The sequence below is a fragment of the Nilaparvata lugens genome, chromosome 12, assembly GCF_014356525.2.
Source record: "Nilaparvata lugens isolate BPH chromosome 12, ASM1435652v1, whole genome shotgun sequence".
NCBI lineage: Eukaryota > Metazoa > Arthropoda > Insecta > Hemiptera > Delphacidae > Nilaparvata > Nilaparvata lugens.
Window position 1 is genome coordinate 1528993 of NC_052515.1, and position 20578 is coordinate 1549570.

The following is a 20578-nucleotide window of genomic DNA, read 5'->3' on the forward strand; positions in this document are numbered from 1 at the left end:
GGTTCAACCATTTGTAACCAGGGCTGAATTTATATGAACAGAAATGAAATGGATCAGAAGAAACGACCCAAGATGGGTATTTCTTGAGATGACTTCCTATCACCCTCTCCCACTCACTCTATCACTACTCTCTCTCACTCGCTCTGTCTCTCTGTCTATCACTCTGTCTTATTCTTGCTCACTCTCTCCTACTAAATCAAACTCACTCTCTCTCTGTACCTATCCCTATCTATCTATCTCCCTCTCTATTTCTCTCTTCTCACTCACTCACTCTTCCTCTATTCAGTACCTCTCTCACTCTCATCTCTCTCTCACTCACTCACTCACTCACTCACTGTACCTCTACTCAGTCCCTCGCTCTTTCTCTCTCCCGCTCAATCTATCTAACTCCCACTGTGTATCTATCCCTGTCTATCTTTCTTCCAATCTTCAATCAGTCCCTCTCTCTTCTCTCTCCCACTCAATCTATCTAACTTCCTCTCTATATCTATCCCTGTCTATCTATCTTCCTCTATCTCTATCTATCAGTCACTCTATCTCTCTCATTTCAAGTGATATTACGCTCCATCTTAGACGGAATGTTGAGATCTATGAGCCCTGCGTTAGCATGAATTATTTATAAGGTTTTTCGCTTAGCATACATAGCCAGCCGCTCTCTACAAAAAGTGATATTCTTTGTCATTTCAACTGAATTGGCTATTGATGGGGAAGCATTAGCATACTGCTGTCTCGAAGTACTCTACTTTGGAAACGGGATCGTTATTGGAGAAGGAACTTGTCATTCTAGCAAGATAAAAATACAAGGTATAGTATAGGACTATAGGTCCATGTTATAATGAGAGTATAGAAATATTGGAGGACAGCGTTGCCGATTCTCTGCCTTGCCACTGCCAGTAAGTCCAAGATATTGAATAAAGTTGATCATTTGCTTATACTTCTAAAATATGGAGCATTTACTTCATTTTCTATGAATAAACGTGAGCAAAACCTTTTGCTCATGCTCATCAAAAAAAATAGTTTGAGTATTTGCTAAAAAGTAGAAGCTTTTGCTCAAAATTGTATGAATAAACTAGAGCATTTGCTCAACTTTTGAAGCAAATGCTTCAAAAAAGGTGAGTCTAGTCTAGAGCAGCTTATCACCTTTTGCTCATAGTAAAATGGCTCAACTAATTTGTATGTAAAAGTAAAAGCTTTTGCTCAAAATTGCATGAATAAACTAGAGCATTTGCTCAACTTTTGAAGCGAATGCTTCAGAAAAGGTGAGTCTAGTCTAGAGCAGCTTATCACCTTTTGCTCATAGTAAAATGGCTCAACTAATTCGTATGAGGAAGAGGAAACTATACCAGATACGATCACAACCAATAGTTGAGAACTATAAAACTCTTTTTAGATTCAACCATGATACATATCACCATTATCCCTGATATAAAGATAGCCATCACAAAATAGAAATACGCATTCAAGAAGATGAGAGTGTAGACAATTATAAGAAGGCTATTAATATTATAAGAATATGCTGAAGATTATTATAGAGATGACATTTTTTCAAGCTATTATTTCAAAATTCTAAACTTAACTAACCTAAAACTCTATTCATAAATAGAAAACAGAGCAGACGACGCAAACACAAGCGGTGCCTCCTACTTGCATATTTAGCGCTTCCGTGAGCTATAAAAACAAAGAAGGCTACAAAAGCGAATCAGCTGATGAAAAATCTTTTAAATACGTGAGCATTTGCTCCAGAGTTCAGGAGCATAAGGTAAGAGTATAAGGTAAAGCTTATTTATATAAAAATGAGCAAATGCTTCTACCTTTTGCTTCTTTCTACCTTTGCTTCTATCTTTTGCTTCTACCTTCTCCTCATCAGCAAAACCTTATGCTCCATGCTCTTGCTCATGAGCATTTGCTCTGGTTTTATTCATTTGGGCCAATGTCTCGTGTACTTCGGAAAGGTGATCGTTATTGAAAAAGGAACTTGTCATTGTAGCATCATGAAACAGATACATAGTACTCTCACAATAGAAAGGTCCACGTTATAATGGCAGTGTTTGATTAGCAATGGTATTGCTATCCTTGTCTATCATTCAAGAAAGCGGATAGCGTTATCTATTTCTCGCTCTGCTCTGTTGCCAGATCGTCTTTTAACAATGTCGAATTAATAATTATTAACAAAACATTTCATCTTAGTTATGAAAATTAATTATGAAATTATTGGAAAATGTTATTTCTTGCTTATAATAAAATATAATTAATCATTTTAAACGAGAATGAACAGTTAATATTACAACAATAAACCTGTATCAGCTACCGTCTATAGGAGGCAAGACAAAGACAGAGGATCGGCAACGTTGATCTCCTATCTTTCTCCACTGCCAATCTAACTTGGTCCTCATTATAACATCATGGTAGAGATTAGAGTACTGTTTAGAGTGACGTTATAATGGCAGTGTTTGATCGACATTGGTGTTGCTATCCTTATCTATCATTCGACAAAGCCGATAGTACTATCCTTCTCTAGCTATGCAAAGGTTGCCAGATCGTTTTAAACAACCTCTCAATCATGGAAGCTTATTATTCAATCATTGATGATATATTTATTTCACAAATAATATATAATTGATGATTATCATCAAACAAAAATCCAAATTAAATGCTGTAAATCTACCCGAAAACTTCTGCTACTGCAAATATTGACAACAGAGTAAACAGCTAGATGGAAATTCGATGAGTGCTACTATCCAAAAATCATTTGTCAACCCGTGAATCGAGCCCACTACCTCCTAATTTCCGGTCAGGAATGCTTACCCTTACACCAAACTGACGATCTCTGTATTGCAGCGCTCATTTTATACAAAGCCATAGCGGCCAGCTAGTCTACAGATGGAAATTAATGAGATATTGAAATAATTATACTTCTAAACGAGAATGAACAGTTAATATCACGTCAGATATATAGCTGTCATCTATAGAAGGCAGTAGCAAGGCAAAGATTCGGCACCGCTGTTCTCCTATCTTCCTCCACTGCCATTATAATGTGGACCTCACAGTTGTTGATTTTTTTTCTTGGAATATATTATCAGTTACGCAGAAACCAATTGATATTTCCAAGAAATCTGCTCGTATTTTTTTACCTTCCTCTGCCACAGAGTACCTCTGATAAGAGCTTGTGTTATCAGTGGGTGACCGAGGGAAATTTTGCAATGTTATCACCGAGTGTTCGAGGGAAATTTTACAGCGTTATCAGTAAGTGGCCGAGGGAAATTTCACAACGTTATCATCGAGTGACCAAGGTAAATTTTGCAGCGTTATCAGAGAGTGTCCGAGGGAAATTTTACAACGTTATCAATGAGTCCAGAGGGAAATTTTTGAGCCGGCGATAGTCGGTTGGCAATACTGTCACTGTTCGATCCAGCAGTGTGGGTTAGTGAGTTCTGAGTTCTCGAGTTCACTTCAGTCAGTGTTGGAGGGTGTTCAGGCTCGCTTCGCGCGTTCTGTTCACATGTCGGTGCGTGTGGTGTGTCGTTTTTCCAAAACATGAAAATTTTCCTGTGAAATGTGAGGGGTGTGGATTAGATTGGGTACGGCTTGTTGGAAAATCGCATTTTCCTCCCCGGTTTAAAAGGGATTTTCCAATGTAAACAAGTGATGAAAGGGTGAAAGTATGATGCTAGTTGATCTATAATTCTATAATTTATCAGGATTCCTCCACTTCTCAGGGATTTTCTATGAATGTCTTTTGAAATATGTAGAATTTTTCAATATAGATTAAGTTAATTGAGATACCTTAGATTGAGTTACCAATATTAATGAAGGGATACGAAAATGATAATCATGATAATGTTATGACTCTTGAAACTCGATAGAATAATATATCAAGTGCCCTTTCATTCTATTTACACTCGAAAATGGCTCTTAAAGAGTTGAAACTAGTCGTATTGTGATAAAATGAAAGATACTTCATATTTTATCCTATTGTGTTGCGATAGCCTAAAGAATAAGAGTGAGTGTATAATTCTCTATTAATTTATGAGGCTCATTCCATTACACAGAGAGTGATAGGATATAAATAATGTATAATGAATATAGAGTGATAGAATGATTAGATTGTAGAATATGTGGGATTCTTCAAAATAGATTAAGTGAAATGATAGATAATGTTTCAACATTGTTGATGAAGGGTGCATGTTTATGATTCTCTGCTGTAGATTAAATTAATGACCTTTTAATTTTGGTCTAGTAAAGGTATTCTACACTTTCAAGGAATTCTTGAAGCTCTAAATGAAGTTTTTAACCATAAAACTTGAATTGGGGGTTTTAATAATATTTGTACTTTAGTAGATCAAATTATTTATACTTGGGGAAATATATGAAATTTCCCAATGTAGGTAGATCGTCAATTTCCAGTGAAGAATCAAACGTGATACACTGATTCTCTGATAGAATGTCCATCTCTCCAAAATACATATCTAAAGAATTGCATTCTGTCTGCAATAGTGTCCATTACATAGAAGTTTGTATTAAAGTATAATATTACGAAAAACATAGAATCATCTTGGCAGACGGCCTGATGGCCATTGCTGTAGAAAATTTATCAAGTTATCTTTTTTTTTTTATGTGGTTGATGTTAATAAAGATTTTTCGAATTAAAATTGTATTAAAATTACATAGAATCATCAAATATAGACCTACTATCAACTAGCAGGAGTAGAAATTTTTCCCATTGGTTCTTATGATGATACCGTTTTTTTATTGATTAATTTATTAGTTTATATGTTCATATAAATAACTAGTAGGCTCTGGCCTTATCGAGAGGAACATGATTTTGAAACTTGTTTGTGGATTTGAACTGATTGTCTAGGATATAATATTTTTAGTAAATGCATAGTTTTGCTTCATCAAAAATCATTAAATATTAGTGGAAATCTGAACATTTTTTCCTAAAGTGAGGCAATTCTTGAAGCTCTAAATGGGGTTTTTAACCATAAAACTTGAATTTGGGGTTTTCATGAGGAAAATGATAAAAAACAGGAGAGTTAAATGAGAAGATGGTAGGAGAGATTGTAAGTACTTCCTTCTGTTTTAACAATATAATTATTATAAAAAATATATATGTATATGAGCTTGTAAAACTGACGTTCGTAAAACAGTCTACGCTACGTTTCCACAATATGTCAAATTTAAACAAAAATAAACTATATAACTTTTGTACAAGTTTATATAAACCTATACAAAAAGGCCTTAGAATATGAGAAAAAAGAAACAAATTTAGTAATAATGGAAATTAGGAGATTTTCCTCCACTATTGTGTGACCATTTGTTGATTGCTTGTTAACAGATTATAGAATCAATTTCCAGAGTCTCCTATCATTGATAAAAACTAAGAATCTATCAATCAATAGCTCTTTTAACAAATTAATACTGTAAAAGTGAATTCATAGAGTAGGCTACAGTATTTTGACAATCATGGACATTTAAATCAATTTCTAGTAGATTAGCAATGATCCTCCAGATTGATTGATATGATTTATTCATTATTACAATCAAAGTTCACAGATCATATTATATATAGTAATGAACAATTGATAATTACGACTGCATATTGAAGGAATTCGCTTGGAGCTCTTAATTTGTACCCGCATTTAGATATTTGTTATCCCATTGATTATAGAATCCGTTACATTCGGATATAGAAAGTTTCTCTGATGAATTCGCAACCAAATTATTTAACATTGACTGAATGAATAAAGTTGAAGTGGTGAGCTTGTATAGGAAATGAATAAATATGCCAAGAGCAATAATTACAATTATGAAGATATATTACGTTTTATTTGAACTAATTCAGAGGAGAATCTATTTCAGATTGTTGAATCTAGGATAAAATGTTATTGAACATTTGTATTGAACAAATGTTATAAATGAACATTCATTATAATTTTATCATATCTACAGAAGGAAATTACTGAGATATTGTAATTATTCAAATGCTTATGAATTAATTATTATTTTTAAACGAAATCCAAATTAAATGCTGTAATTGACCCCGAAGACTTCTGCTACTGCAAATATTGACAACAGGGTAAACAGCTAGATGGAAATTCGATGAGCGCTACTATACAAAAAATATTTGTCAGCCCGGAAATTATGTCAATATGTGCAGTAGCAGAAGTCTTCAGGGTGAATTACAGCATTTAATTTGGATGTTCGTTGAATAATAATGATAATTAATTCATTAGCATTTGAATAATTGCAAATCTTAGTAATTTCCATCTGTAGATAAGATAAAATTAATGTTCAATAATAATAAAAATAATAATACTGAGGTTGATGCCCACATAAGGTCTTAGGCTTGTGCGTGGGTAATGAGGGAGAGGGATGATGATGAGAGATGACGACTACTTTTTAGGTAGACGGGACCGACGCTTAATGAAAAGAAATGAAAATGAAAAAAAAAATCTTTAGTAGGCGGAGTTAGGATAATCGTATGCTCAGAATGACGAATATCTCATGTGTAGGATATCTCATGTAGTTACATCGATCACTTTCAATTTCAGAGGGAACTTGTAGGGCATCTACTCTGATTAACTTATAGTGGGATTCAAGTTAGCAGAAAGGGACATTTTATTCAACAGACAGTGCTTTAAATAGAAAGTTGAGTTCTGTTTGAACCGCTAATTGGGAGGGGCTTGTCTAGGCCAATCGCGAGCCTTCACCTTGACAGGTCAAGGCTTCTATCAACTAGTAGTTCTGTGAACAGTAGATCTCGCGCTCAGTAAGTTACATTGACCTGTTGTTATGTTTTCTCAAAAATTAATAAATAATTTATCAATTTAAAATGTCTAGAGCAAGTCCTTAATAAATATAGAGCTTTCTGTCCTATCGTACCGTGACGTGTCGTCCCGGAATGTGAGTGTGAGCGCTGTTATCAGGTCTGGCTGCAACTATCTACAACGTTGATGAAAAGATACATTTTCAATATGTTTTTGAACGGGTAGTATTATAGTCCACTATACAGCTGATTTATGATGAATAATTCTATAGTCTGATTTTTACTCTAATATTGGCTGTATCAAGGCTTTAAGGGAGGAGGCTCCTTTTTCCTTTTATATTATCCTTGAAATGCAAAATTTCCAAAAACCTTGTATATACGTCGACGCGCAATTAAAAAAGGAACATACCTGTCAAATTTCATGAAAATCTATTACCGCGTTTCGCCGTAAATGCGCAACATATAAACATTTAAAAATCTAAACATTAAGAGAAATGCCAAACCGTCGACTTGAATCTTAGACCTCACTTCGCTCGGTCAATCAGAAAGGAACATTCTATTCAACAGACAGTGCTTTAAATAGAGAGGTGTGTTCTGTTTGAACCTCTAATTGGGAGGGGCTTGTCTAGGCCAATCACAGTCAAGGCTTCTATCAATAACCGTCCTCGACCGTTAAACTGCGTTTACATTGGTACAGTTTCCTTGAATTCAATTAGTTTTTTCAACGTTTGAGTTGAACGGGTGATTTTAAAAAGTTGAAGTGATGCTCACTTGAACTAAAGATTTCATAGCCTATAAATTATACAGAGTGAGTCATATGTATGTGAACCCATCAATAAGTTGGAGACTGTCGTAGATTTAATACTGTTACTTTCAGGATGAGTTATTAGGGTAATTTTACAAAGATGAGGTGATCTTCACTTAAATTCAAGTTTTCATAGCCTATAAATTATACAGAGTGAGTGATATGTATGGGAACCCTTCAATAAGTTGGAGACTGTTGTAGATATAATACTGTAACTTTCAGGATGAGTTATTGGCACTCTGTATGATTATGAAGTAAAAATCCAATCAATCTCAAAGGTTTCTTCTTTATATCATACTTTCTTCTACATCATACTTTTTTATTTAGTTGTTTTTATATACATTCCACATTGACTGACAACGGTTTTTATTTAGTCCGGTCTCACAAGGTGTCAAATTATCATAAAATATAACTGAAAATTCAATTTTAAACTGAAAAGGCCTATTGACGGCTTAAATTATATATTCAGGCGGTGGGACCTTCCCGCAAGGGACTCCCCACCAACAAAAGCCATACGAATTTACTTTTTACTGAAATTCAATATCTCATTTTGTCAATTGTATGTTGGATTGTATCTTGAAAACAATGATTGTTGGTTGATCTAATAATCAAGAGAACCCGAGTTCGAATCTCGACCGGGGCAAAAGTTTTGACCACAACACAATCACATAGATACGGCCACCCCGTCTTTCGGAGGAGACGATAAGTAGTCGGTCCCGACTACATAAAAAGTAGACGTCTTCTCCCATCATCATCCCTCTCACTAATTACCACGCACAAGCCTAGAAGCTTATGTGGGCATCACCCTCAGTATTATTATTGTTTTTCATTATTATCGTCAAGATTCAAATTGAATCCAAAAGTCAAACATGTGAATCAACAAAACTTGGAGAAGGGTCTACATTGGTGTGGTGGATTCAAGTTATTGTTCTTGTAAACTTGACTTAAGTTAGGTTTTCAAAATTCAATCATTTTACACAAACGTCAAGAAAACTTGAATTCAAGGAAACTTGACTAATGTAAACGCCCCTTCAGTGTAAATATAGCTGCTCTATACTTTCAACTTTAGTACATCAGAAATTGATAATGGTGTAACAACCAAAACCGGTATCTTGCTTTTATTCTAAATCTGTGTAAAAATCATCTATAGTGAGGTCCACGTTATAATGACAGTGAATAAAGATAGAAAAATAGCGATGCCGATTCTCTGCATAATTTAATTATATTTCTACACTGTCGAAAACATACTTGGCATCGTTGTGGACCTAGAAAAGGATAGTACCACCGGCTTTGTAGAATGATAGACAAGGATAGCAAAACCAAAGTTGATCAAATACTGTCATTATAACGTGGACCTCACTATAGTCTTCATGGATAGCTATAGTTATAATGGCAGTGGAGAAAGATAGGAAAACAACATTGCCGATCCTCTGTCTTGTCAATGCCTTCTATAGACGGTAGCTGATACAGGTTTATTGATGTAATACTAACTGTTCATTCGTAAAAAATAATCAATTATATTTTATTAAACAAGACATTATATTTATCAATAATGTCATAATAAATTTCCATAATTAAGATGAAATATTTTGTTAATTAATTAATAATTCTACATTGTTAAAAGACGATCTGGCAGCAGAGCAAAGCGAGAAAGAGATAGCGCTATCCGCTTTGTTGAATGATAGTCGAGGATAGCAATACCATTGCTAATCAAACACTGCCATTATAACGTGGACCTCACTATACCACAATGCTACCTTCACAGCAACTCAGAAAGTCTAGTAAGCTAGTATTGAAGTTACTAAGCTCAAAGTTTCGAAATCCAATTTGAAATGAAACAGACAAAAACGTCGGTGACATTTCATCCCAATGTAGACTCAAATCCCGTAGCATTTTATGCTCTAAAACTGGTAGCTCTTCCTGAAAAAAATAAGAAAGTTCACGAGAAAAAGAACATAAAAAAGCTTCTAGATATTTCAAAGTAGGAATACACGATCCAATCAGTCGAGGTTCGATATTTTAATTGGGAAAAGTAGTTTCTCTGTGGAGCAACTTTTCAATTCAAGTCACTCCGGTGAAGTCTCATTTCCTCTATAATTTTTTTGTGAAACTTGGTTCTGAGTTGATGTCATCGATTCATGGTGACTGTCGCCTTGGAAATGTTTATTTGAAAAGGTAGCAAGGTAACAGGGGAGTCTTCTATCAAATCGAGGAAATCGTGTCCTACTTATTTTTCAAGTCTTTCACTGCTCTTTGTATAATACATCAACTCTATATTGGAATTATATTATCACTACTATGCTTTCATTTTTCAAGTAAATATCGCGGATAAAATACCACCAAAAATAAATGTTAATCTCATGCACATAATTTTGTTTTGTAGAACAGGTAGAATAGAATAGAATAGAATAGATGCCTTTATTTCTACCTAGGAGGGCGGAGTTAGGGCGCAGCCGGCCCTCTCTTACACACAACCCTCCAATACAACACTAAATAATTACTATATTGATACTCAGGTACTGATAATCACCAAGGGCTTACTAGTTTTATTATTTTTGTGTAGTTGAGAAGTTGATATTGTGGTAATTATTCATATTGAATGAAAAAGACTAAGAAATTGTCAAAAACCACAGATTCATTGATACTTAGAAAGACCGGTTTCGGTTATTTTTTATTACACCACTGTCAATCTCTGATAAACTCCCTCTCTCTGTTTATCAGAGATTGACAATGGTGTAATAACCGAAATCGGTCTTTCTAAGTATCAATAAATCTATGGTTTTTGACAATTTCTCAGTTTTTTCATTCTTTTTTTATTATTTATAACTAGCAGGTAACCCGTGCTCCGCAAGTGTCTGATTAAAAACATGACGTACTGAAGTCTTGAAGAATCTAAAATAAGCCTTCAACCATCCTCGGTAAATCAAGAATCAATATGCAAAATTCCAAGTTAATCAGTCTAGTAGTTGAGACGTGATGATGCGTCATTCGTCAATTCCCGTATGTGTATAAGTAAATTCTTTCCTTTATTATTATAGATGGATTACCCTGCATGAGCAAGAAATCCGTCTAGTCAAAATGTGTTTTTTTTTCAAGAGGAAATTGATGTCTTTTGTGGGGATTTGAGGTGCTTAGGAAGTAATCAAGAAAATTAAATTTCAGAATTTTTTTTCCTACAATTCATACTCCTATCGTATTCATACTCCTATTTCAATATTCTGATTCTGTTGTGAAATAGATGAATAGAAAAGATTTGTAATACAAATTTCATAATTAACTGCTATTGGTTCAAGAAATATGAACATGTATCTTATTTAAAACACTGGTTTTATAGTCTTTGGCATTATTTTAAAACTACTCTCCTATTTATTTCACAACGTTTTCCTCCAATTTGAGTTTATAATACCTTGTAATCCATGGATTAATGTAAGCTGTTTTGGCTCTTGGAGCAATATGAATGACGAAATATTCGTCAAAGTGAAAAATTCAACATTTTATCGAATCAGCTACAATTAACCTATAATTCATAGGTGAGATTTGTGAAATTTGTTTTGTGTAGTTGAGAAGTTGATATTGTGGTAATTATTCATATTAAATGAAAAAGACTAAGAAATTGTCGAAAAACCACAGATTTATAATAATTAGAAAGACCGGTTTCGGTTATTACACCATTGTCAATCTCTGATAAACTCTGAGTTTGGTAAAATTATATGATTTCCAGAATGACATACATTTGTTACAATATTGGTAACAGCCATAGACCTCGAATGATACACACTCATTTACAAATAAGCCAGTTATTTAACACATTATTTGATGTAATTATGATAATACGAAACTTGATTATGTAATAGCCTACAGGAAAGGATAAAATATTAATCCAACTAGGAATGTGATAAAATATTCAATTTGAAATCAGACATCGAAGTGGGCTATTCTTCCAAAAAGAACAATAGAAATAGTTGTGAGCCAGATCATAGTTTTATTTAGAGACTCAGAGTTCTCATAATATGGAATCCAACAAATATAGAGCCTAGGCTGAGGATATACGAAAAAAGCATAGAACTCGAGCACGAAATCTGGAGTATAAAATACATAGATGCATCGAGACATAATTATTATGAGAAGCATGATAAATTATATATCGTAAGGTGTATGAATCCTGTGTCACTTCTCATGGTTTCAGAGATTTTAAACTACTTAGAAGCAGTCCGACATATTATGAGAAGTATGGTAAATATTCATGACTCTAATTCTCTCTCATTTTCCATATTTTTCCCTTTACAACTTAAAAGCAGTAAAAAGAACTATAATAATAATCGAATTGGAAGTGGAAGAAACAATTAGCAAATTAACACCTGAGCTACTGGTTGCTAAGTGTATGAATCCAATATTTGACCAAGCGAAGTGAGGTCCAAGATTCAAGTTGACGGTTTGGCATTTCTCTTAATGTTTAAATGTTTGAATGTTTAAATGTTTATATGTTGCGCATTTACGGCGAAACGCGGAAATAGATATTCATGAAATTTGACAGGTATGTTCCTTTTAATATTGCGCGTCGACGTATATACAAGGTTTATGGAAATTTTGCATTTCAAGGATAATAAAAGGAAAAAAGAGCCTCCTTCATACGTCAATATTAGAGTAAAAATCAGACTATAGAATTATTCATCATAAATCAGCTGTCTAGTGGACTATAATACTACCCGTTCAAAAACATCGAACATCTTGGAAATGTATCTTCCATCAACGTTAGTAGACAGTAGACTATAATACTACCCGTTCAAAAACATCAAACATCTTGAAAATGTATCTTTCCATCAACGTTGTAGGCAGTTGCAGCCAGACCTGATAACAGCGCTCACACTCACATTCCGGGACGACACGTCACGTGTACGATAGAACAGAAAGCTCTATGTTCATTCAGGATTGTTTCTAGAGATTTTGAATCTATTGATAAATTATTTATTAATTTTTGAGAAAACATATCAACAGGTCAATGTAACTTACTGAGCGCGAGGTCTACTGTTCACAGAACTACTAGTTAATCTGGCTTTATCTGGATTTTTATAAATAATCTTTGTTCAAAACATGCATTCCCTAGATTGGTACAACCCCAACTATGGTAGAAGAATAATGCAGGGTCTTGGAATTAACAGATCCATTAGTAACTTTCAGTTTCCATTCAGTTTTATTAGTTACAGTACTAAGTTTCCACTTGGTTTTCGTTGTTGAACGATTCTCATGACCAAATTTGGGATGCTTTCGGGCGTGTCTAGTCGCTCGGCCAATGACAGTCAAGCTCAACCTTCATTGGTCAACAGCTAACGGCCTATCGTAGGGCTTCATCACCACTATATTCCACTTCGTCGATGTTCAAACTTCAAGTTTTCACTACAGTGGAATAAAAACCTCATTTGGACAATTTCTATCAAAATTAGGGAGAGTAACAGTTTTGGGTTTATCCTGTTGATTCTCTCTCTCCCAATAATCAATTTAATTTCAATTGACTTTTGTCCATGCAATCAATGTTTGATTCAGACAATAATAAAAATTTGATTTTATTTGATATTATGATTGTGGAATGTAATAGATAAATAAATAGATAAAATTGATAGTGAGCTTAACGTTATGATGCTGGTAGTGGAGAAAGATAGGAGAGCAGTGTTGCCCATTATTCACCTTGTCACTGCATCTATAGAAGATACCGGTATATCTGATGTATTATTAACTGTATATTATTGTTTAGAATAATTTATTACAATCGTCAGGAAAAAATATTTTTCAATGATTAAAAAATACATTTTTAAACTTGAGATTTCATATTTTGTCAATTAATTACATTTCTACATTGTTAAAAACCGATCTGGCAACTATGCTTAGCTAGACATGGATAGAGCTATCTGCTTTGTCGAATGATTGACAAGGATAGCAACATCAATGTTGATCTAATACTGCAATTGTAACGTGAGATTTAAAATTGAGATTTCATATTTTGCCAATTAATTACATTTCTACATTGTTGAAAACCGATCTGGCAACCGTGCGGAGCTAGAAGAGGATAGCGCTATCTGCTTTGTCGAATGATAGACAAGGATCAAATACTGTCTCTGTAACGTGAACCTGACTACAGTAAATCTGTTTTTAGAAAGTTATGTGAAATCGGAATAATATTCAGTATAATATGTGTATCTGACAATGAGTATATGCCACAGACCGTAAATCCTATTGATTTATTTACAATGTGCATTTGTTCAGGTAGGCTGATCATTGACAATAGATGACAATAGACTCATTTACGCGATTGTTATACAAGCCCACGTCTACTCACTGGAAATTTTCACCTGAATAATTATTTAACATCTCTTCAATTGCGTCATAAGCGGAAAATGACACTGCAATGATAAACATTCATTATTCATTTATTATTCATTTATTAGAACAGTCACAAACACGATATTTGGAAAGAGAAACAGGCAATTGCCCAAAACTTCTTCAATTCCTTGATTTTGGCACATAAATAGTCCAAAGTGAGGTTAAGTTTAAAATGCTGACATTACATGCTGATGATTGGGAATAAAAGTCTGTAAAATAAGTTGAGACTTGGCCCTCCGAAGAAATTACAGGGTTGCCAAATCGTGTAAAATTACAACTTTCTCAAATTTCCAATTCAACGTCAGAATCGGATGTAGAATATCATCCCAGATATCTTTAGTAGTGCTAAAAACGTTTCAGGGTTGAAGGATTGAAGGGAAATTTGACTTTTATGATAAAATTGAAACTAAAAATGGAGTGAGGCTAGACGCACACCAGTTAGTCAAGACAAGACATGACATGATCAGACACGTTTTGTCACAATGCTTCACAATGTAGCTTATGACGCAACACACACTGATTAGTCATTGCAATTAGACATGTCTTCATCAGGAACTATGTGAAGTATTGTGATTAAACGTGTCTGATCATGTCTTGTCTTGACTAATTGGTGTGCGCACAGCCTAATGGGGATGTAGTGGTTACATGAAGAATACTGGTGAAGAAGAAGAAGGAGGAGTAGAAACAGAGAAAGGAGGAGGTGGAGAGCAGAAGTGGGATCAGATTAGATTAGATTAGATTGGATTTCTTTATTTATGTATGTTACAATATTTACTGGCTTATACACTAATTTACATTATTACAATGACGATAATGCTAGTTATTCAACGAATTTCACAAAGTATAAATAATTAATCAATGAGAATAAATATTAATGCAATTGGAATAACGATAATATAATAATGTGATGTAACTTCATAAATCGGCGGTGTTTCAACAAATAATTGTCGATTCTCTAAGAAGGATATTTTATAGGAGAAGAAGAATAAGAAGATGATGATGATGACCGAGAAGGGAAAGATGAGATGTAGATGTTGACGTAGAAGGAGAAGATGAAGAAGAAGAAGGAGGAAAAAAGAAGATAAAGGAGAAGAAGAAGAAGAAGAGGAGGAGGAAGCAGAATAGATGATGATGATGAAGAAGGAGAATGTATAATTATGATGATGTTGTTGATAGTAATGTTGATGAACAAGAACAAGAAAAAGAAAAGGAGATGAAGAAGAAGAAGAAGAAGAAGAAGAAGAAGAAGAAGATGATGATGATGATGATGATGAAATAGTAGAAGAAGACAGGAGAAGGAGAAGATGATGGTGATGGGAAAGGAGAAATGAAGACAAAAAAAGAAGATGATGATGATGAAATAGTAGAAGAAGACAGGAGAAGGAGAAGATGATGGTGATGGGAAAGGAGAAATGAAGACAAAAAAAAGACGCAGAAGAAGCCGGGAGAAAAAGAAGAATATGATAGTCATGAAAAGTAAGAAAAAGAAGACAAAAAAGAAGAAGAAGAAGAAGAAAAAGACATGAGGAGGAGAAGACATAAAATGAAGAAGAAGAAACAAAACAAGTTGTCTATGTGAATGGACACAATTATGAACAAAAGAATTGAAGACAGGATACACCACAGACCATCGCATATGACTCAAAGAATAACTGGAATAATGATGAACCACTCTATAAAACCATGAAAGGGTGGTTGAAGATGTGGCCCTGAGTGGAGGGTTGATATTATAAATACAGCAGCACAGGTTGAATAAGAAACAGCTGCTACATGTCAACTGAAGAGTGCTGTGTCACTGCTCAAGAGAAAACATAGGGTAGAAAACGATCTACCCTTCTCCTACCCTTTACTACCTTCCCCTATCTTGCTACATTTCCTTACCTATTGTCAGGACCACAATAATATAATGATTGTAAAGAAAGGTAGAAGAACGTTTTTGCCGATTCTCTGCCTGTAAAATGAAGATATCCGTATCACTGCTGAAGAGAAAACATAGGGTAAAAAACAATCTACTCTTACCCTCTACTACCTTTCCCAATCTACAGTTCCTTACCTATAGTGAGGAACACGTTATAATGGCAGTGGAGAAAGATAGGAAAACAGGGTTGTCGATTCTCCGCCTGTTACATGAAGATATCTGTATCACTGCTGGAGAGAAAACATAGGGTAGCCAATGATCTACCCTTTTCTTACCCTTTACTACCTCCCCCTATCTATATTTCCTTACCTATAGTGATGATCACGTTTATAATGGCAGTGGAGCGTTGCCGATTCTCTGCCTGTTGAATATTGCCTGTTATCACTGATGAAGAGAAAAGCAGGGTAAGAAACGATCTACCCATCTCGCAACATTCTATATTATCACTATAAGTAATAGCATAGAGAAAAAACAATAGCGTAATTATGTTATTGTTTCTCAATGGTAATAGTATCACTATTAGTATAAGACTCAACTCACACTTACGCGACTCAGGTCGAGAAGATACTCTACTCTAGTCGAGAGCATGTGTTTTCAAACGGTGACGTCGCGGAGACTAGAATCGACTGGTATGAAGCTAGGGCCTCACGAGCGCACATAGTGCGTCCATTGCAACTTACTTTTTGCGGCCGTCGCCAATGACACCACACGAGAGTTGAGTGTGGTGCGTCAACGTCAGTTGGCTTTACGCAATGGAACCAGACGAAGCAATAACTTTTGCATGTCTCGACGTGCGTTGTAGCATTCCTGCGCAGTTCAAAAATCACCGTCCGTTACGACTTCCGTTACTTGGTACGCACGTACCTCGTGTGTTGTCACCAATTCACTTCTATGTATTTCTACAACGGACGTCAAAAAGTAAGTTGCAACGGGCGCACTTTGTGCGCTCGTGTGGTCCTAGCCTAAGTGTCACCATTTGGAAACACATGCTCTCGACTAAAGTCGAGTCTCCTCTCGACCTGAGTCGCGTAAGTGTGAGTTGAGCCTATTGTAAGCTCAAGGTGGTTGTATTTCGTTTAGTCCAGGTGTTCGAATAGTCTACGTGTTCGATTACCTCAGGTCGGACTTTTCTGATTAGACCAAGACCTGGTCTAATCGAGACATGGGCTAAACGAGACGGAATGCTTCGATTAGCCCAGTAGTTCGATTACTCCAGGTGGTCTAAACGAAACCAGGTCTAATTGAGACACAGGACCTGGTCTAATTGAGACACAGGACCTGGTCTAATTGAGACACAAGAACCTGGTCTAACCGAGACATGGGCTAAACGATAAGGAATGGTTCGATTAACCATGTAGTTCGACTTTACCAGGTCCTGTGTCTCGATTAGACCAGGTTTCGTTTAGACCACCTGGTGTAAACTACTCGGCTAATCGAAGCATTCCGTCTCGTTTAGTCGGGGTGTGCGTTTGGTCCAGGTTTTCAGGGTTCATTGTAGAATAGGACCTGGTGTAAACGCAACCTGGTTTAATCGAGACACTCCCTTCGAGGTGATACAGCAACATGTCATATTACTACATTTTATAACTCATACTCGAAATGATAAGTTTCTTTTTGGCAATAATTTCAGTCCATTACAGAAAATTCTTGTACAATCTAATATGTATGCATAACTGGAGGAGTTCCCATTCATACTTGAGCGAAAAAGCCTCCATACCCTTTCCATCAACGGAAAAGTGTCTATATATACTTTTCTTCAACGGAAAATCGTCTATACGCTTTTCTTCAACGGGAAAGCGTCTGTATGCTTTCCTCAACAATTGAATCTCTCTGACAGAGGAAGCCCGGTATCCAGTTAACGTCAAAGACAGGACGCGATCAAATATTCAACAGATCCCCTTTCACAAACGACAGTAGCTACACGGCAGTGACATTAGTCTGGAGAGAGAGAGAGAGAGAGAGAGAGAGAGAGAGAGAGAGAGAGAGAAGAGAGAGAGTGAGAGAGAGACAGCGAATCAGTGAGCACGAGAGATGTGTGAATTATAAGGGTGAAGATGAAATGGAAGAAGAAGAATATAGGAGGAGGAGAGGAGGAGGAGGAGGAGGAGAGAGGAGGAGGAGGAGAGGAGGAGGAGGAGAGGAGGAGGAGGAGGATGAGGAGGAGGAGAGGAGGAGGAGGAGGAGGAGGAGGAGGAGGAGGATGAGGAGGAGGAGGAGGAGGAAGAGGAGGAGGAGGAGAGGAGGAGGAGGAGAAGGAGGAGGAGGAGGAGGAGGAGGAGGAGGAGAGGAGGAGGAGGAGGAGGGGAGGAGGAGGAGGAGAGGAGGAGGAGGAGAAGAAGAAGAAGAAGGAGGAGAAGAAGAAGAAGAAGAAGAAGAAGAAGAAGAAGAAGAAGAAGAAGAAGAAGAAGAAGAAGAAGAAGAAGAAGAAGAAGAAGAAGAAGAAGTAGAAGAAGAAGAAGAAGAAGAAGAAGAAGAAGAAGAAGAAGAAGAAGGAGTAGGAGGATAAATATGAAACAAGGGAGGAGAATAAGATAGTGGATAGAGACAAGAAGTTAGTGGAGTAAACGAGAGACAGCGTGAGAGAGAGAGAGAGTGTGTGAGAGTGTGAGGTAGATTACATTAACCTAAAGATAGAACAAAAGAATAATGAAGTAGAGTGAGAGAGATAGAGTGAGTGAGTAAGATAGTATTACTGAAGAGAGAGTGAAAGAATGATGGAGTGATGAGATGCTGTGAGAGAAATAAAGGAGAGAGAGTGTGAGTATGAGAGTGAGTGTGAGAGACAGAGTTAGAGTGAGAGAGAGTGAGTGTGTGTGTGTACAAGAGAGCAGGAATGATAGAGAATGCCAAAGTCATTCAGCGTGATAATAACGGACCAATGGCAGCAAGCCACACCTCCCAGCTCCCATATTCTTTTCTGATTGGTGGATTGGGAAGCCTACCGGTGTAGTTCTCAATTCTGCTGGTAGGTGGCTCCACTTACTAGGTCGAATTTGTACACTTCATTACATTATTCTAAGTCTAACTCCCGATTGTATGTGGAATACCTTAATATAATCTTTTTTTAGATGGATAGATAGTTGGATAGATAGTTGGATAGATAGATTTATAGAGAGAGAGAAAGAGAGAGAGAGAGAGAGAGAGAGAGAGAGAGAGAGAGAGAGAGAGAGAGAGAGAAAGGAAGGGAGTGAGACGGTTGAGAGAGAATGCGATAGAGAGATAGGCGGAAAAGACAAGAAATAGAGAGAGTATGAATGAGAAAATGCTCGAATGATAAGGTGGAGTGAGAGTGTGAGACAGAGAGTGAGTGAGAGATAGAAAGAATGATCGAATGAGGTGAAATGAGAGAGACAGATGTATCCGAAAATTCTATTTCAAGATTCAAGTTGAAGTTTACGTCACAGTATGGTGGCACAATTAATAAGTGATTGGCAGTGAGCAGAAATACAACTCTGAATTTGCGAGATTTATTTTCGTCTGCATAATCTTTCAACTTTGAAAGCCTGCCATTGTTGGCCAGTTTTCAGCTCTGCTCTCTGTTAGAAGATGAATTTTCAAGTGGATGAATTCTGAAAGTCTCAAGGGTTGCAAGTATATAATAGTATTTGATTAACATCGGTATTTCTATCCTTGTCTATCAATCCACAAAGCAGATAGCGTTATCCTTTTCTAGCTCTGCAATGTTCCAGATCGTTTTCAACAATGAAGAATTATTATTAATTAATAAAATATTTTATCTCAATCATGAAACTTTATCATTTACCATTGCTAAATATTTTTTCTCCGTGAATAAAATATAACAATTATTGATTATTTGGAACAAGAATGAACAGTTGATATTACATCAGATATTTATTTATTTATTTGTGGATATAATTACAAATCATATGCATATGATCGGGATAGAGCAACAGGCATAGACCAAAACTATTATGTTCCCAAATTTTGATAAATAATAAAATGTCCGAAAAATAGGTTATGTTTCTACTGAGGAAAGTTAAAGTTTAAAGTTCTGTCCAAAAATATATATGAGCTAGAAATTTTGAATTTAGAATGATTAAAATACCAAATAATATACCGGTAACAGCTATCTTCTATAGAAGGCAGTGGCAAGGCAGAAACTCGGAAACGCTGTTCTTCTATCTTTCATCACTGAAATTTTAACGAGGACCTCACTATAGTAATGTTCTGTATCATGGTTCATTATGAGGCTAACTTTAATAGACCTCATTAACAAGCGGTTAGCAATAAATGGAAGCCTGTATTTACTTTACCGTGAATAGTTATTATCTGTTTTCATTGGGGAGGGAATCCCATCTTTAATTATATTCATCCCCCAAAATGGAATCACATAAATGATTACAATATTTATCATCTGAAATCATCAGTTTTGAATTATTGGGATGGGCGTTATCTCCAATTATATTTACCCTTATTTTGTCGGTTTATACTTATAAATATATTACTCTTTATATCGGTTATTTTTGGGAAGGGGATTGCCTCTCAAATTTCATTGATACCCAAAAATGAAAATATGGGAATACTCACAATATTATCATTGGGAAGGGGATTACCTCTCAAATTTCATTGATACCCAAAAATGAAAATATGGGAATACTCACAATATTAATTGAATGGAATTACCGGTTTTAATTTGGAAGGAAGTTCCCTCTAATGATATTTACCCCAATTTGCACCCTTCATCAATTAGCTT

The 20578-nt window shown here is 35.6% G+C and overlaps 1 protein-coding gene across 2 annotated transcripts in view; it reads left to right on the plus strand.

Moving 5' to 3' along the window:
- Window positions 1–20578, plus strand: part of LOC111059440 — a 233925-nt gene that overhangs the window by 76666 nt on the left and 136681 nt on the right. The gene's annotated exons all lie outside the window — the stretch shown is intronic.